Genomic DNA, 2,396 nt, shown 5'->3' with positions numbered 1-2,396 from the left:
AGGTGGGTGTTGTTTGGATCTGGCTGCTGTGCTCCACTTCTTTCTGCTGCAGGTGTTAGAGTTGAACCCTTTGTGTCTCTCTTGGAAGATGTTCTGCTCCTGAATCAGCTGGGTGGGTCTTGCCTCTAGCCTCTTTGCAGGGAGTTCTGCTGAAGGGTTCTGTGCTGGGCCCGCATGCAGCCGGGTCAAATTAGGATCCCCACCCCCGGGTCGTCTCATTCACTTGCCGGGCCTGTGCTCTGGGTCTATTCAGCATCCAGAGGATCCCAGGTCATCTCACTCACCGAGCCTGCGCTCTGGATCTGTTCAGGATCCTGCAGGGCCCCGGGTCGTCTCACTCACTTGCGGGCCTGCGCTCTGGGTCTATTCAGGATCCGGAGGACCCCAGGTGGTCTCACTCACTCACCAGGCCTGCTCTCTGGGTCTATTCAGGATCCTGCGGCCCTTGTTCGTGTCACTCACTGGCTGGGCCTGTGCTCTGGGTCTGTTCAGGATCCCGCAGGGCTCCGGGTCATCTCACTCCCTGGCCAGGCCTGCACTCTGGGTCTCTATCTTTGCAATTCTAGGTCTCTTCTGGTTCCAAATAAACTTACAGAATGATTTCTTTAGATCAATGATATATCTTTATGGTATTTTGATAGGGAATGCCTTAAATCTGTATAACAATTTAGGAAATATGGTTATTTTCAAAATGTGGTTGTTACTCTCCAGGATCAATGAATATCTCCATTTTCTGAAATTCTTTTTGATGACTTTTTTCAGAGTCCTATAATTTTCATTGTATTGATCTTAAGGGGTTGGGGAGATGGCTCAGTAGAATGAGCACTTCCCTGTCAAGTACAAGGGACTGAGTTTAACTTCCTTAGTTATGTTAATTACTAAGTATGTCATTTTTTAGGGTACTATTGTGAGGGATATTATTTCTCTAATTTCTTTCATAGTGTTATGTGTGTAGAGGAATGCTATTAATTTTTTAGTATTGTCTTTGCAACCTGCTATGTTACTGAATTGCTTATTTATTATAGGAGCTTCTTGGTATAGTGTTTTGGGTCTTCCAAATAGAGTATCATGTCATCTGCAAATAATGATAATTCAAAATCTTTAACCATTGAAATTCCTTTTATTTCTCTCTCTTGTCTAATGGCTCTAGCTAATGATTTCAGAACTATATTGAATAAGAGTAGTGATAGGCCTTCCACCACAGCAACCATTGAAGAAGAGTGACCATGGCCCTCTGCTATCCCATGGTCATGGGCCTCAACAAGGGCTACAAGTTGACTAAGAATGTGAGCAAACCGAGCCACAGTGGCTGCCATGGATGTCTCACCAAACACATCAAGTTCATGTGCGACATGATCTGGGAGGTGTGCGGCATTGCCCTCTATGAGCGGTGTGCCATGGAGCTGCTCAAGGTCTCCAAGGACAAGCGTGCCCTCAAGTTCATTAAGAAGAGGGTGGGGATGCACATTTGCACCAAGAGGAAGCGTGAGGAACTAGCTGAGCAACGTGCTGGCTGCCATGAGGAAGGCAACTGCCAAGAAGGACTGAGCCCCTCTGGAATAAAGCTCTGCAAAAAGTAAAAAAAAAATACCAAAAAAGGAGTGGTGATAGAGGACATCCTAGTCTTGTACCTGATGGGAGAGTAAAAGAGTTTTTCCCCATGTAGAATTATGTTGACTGTTTGATTGGCATAGATGGCTTTTATCAGATTCAGGTACAGGCCATCCATTCCAATTTTCTGTAGAGCTTTGATCATGTTTGAGTGTTGGAGTCTGTCAATAGCATTTTCTGCATCAAGTGAGATAATCCTATGACTTTTCATTTTGGTTGTTTTGATATAGTGTATTACATTTATAGATTTGCATATGTTGAACCATCCTTGTATCTCTGGGATGAATCCTACCTGGTCATGGTGTTTAATCTTCTTGATGATTTGCTGTATTCTATTTGCTGGAATTTTATTGAGGATTTTTGCATCTATGTCCATAAGGGAGGTTGGCCTCTAGTTCTTTTTTTGATTAAATATTTCTCTGGTTTTGGTAGCAGTATAACACTTGACTCCACAAATGATGTAGGTTGTATTACTTTCTTTTCAATTTCATGGAAGAGTTTGAAGAGTATTGGGAGTATATCTTCCATACTTTCTTGTAGAATTCAGCTGTGAATCCATCAGGACCTTGGCTTTTCTTTGTCATTAAGTTTTTTTCATTACATTTTTAATTTCATTGGCTTATATTTGGATATTCAGAGTTTTTATATCTTCTTGATTCAGTTTTTGTAGTTTGTACTTATTTTGGTATCTGTCCATTTCTTCTGTGTCTTCAATTCTGTGAGCATAAAGAGTAGCTAAAAATGATCATATGAATTTCCACTGTATCTGTAGTAATTTTGTCCTT

At 42.0% G+C, this 2,396-nt stretch overlaps 1 pseudogene; it reads left to right on the top strand.

Annotated features, from left to right (window-relative positions):
- The first annotated feature begins 1,226 nt into the window (after positions 1 to 1,226).
- Positions 1,227 to 1,548, top strand: LOC101572262 (annotated as a pseudogene).
- The last annotated feature ends 848 nt before the right edge of the window (positions 1,549 to 2,396 follow it).

This window comes from Octodon degus, unplaced genomic scaffold (assembly GCF_000260255.1).
Source record: "Octodon degus isolate 3935 unplaced genomic scaffold, OctDeg1.0 scaffold00360, whole genome shotgun sequence".
Classification (NCBI taxonomy): Eukaryota; Metazoa; Chordata; class Mammalia; order Rodentia; family Octodontidae; genus Octodon; species Octodon degus.
The sequence above is the reverse complement of the archived record's forward strand: the minus strand, read 5'-3'. Positions and strand labels throughout refer to the sequence as shown.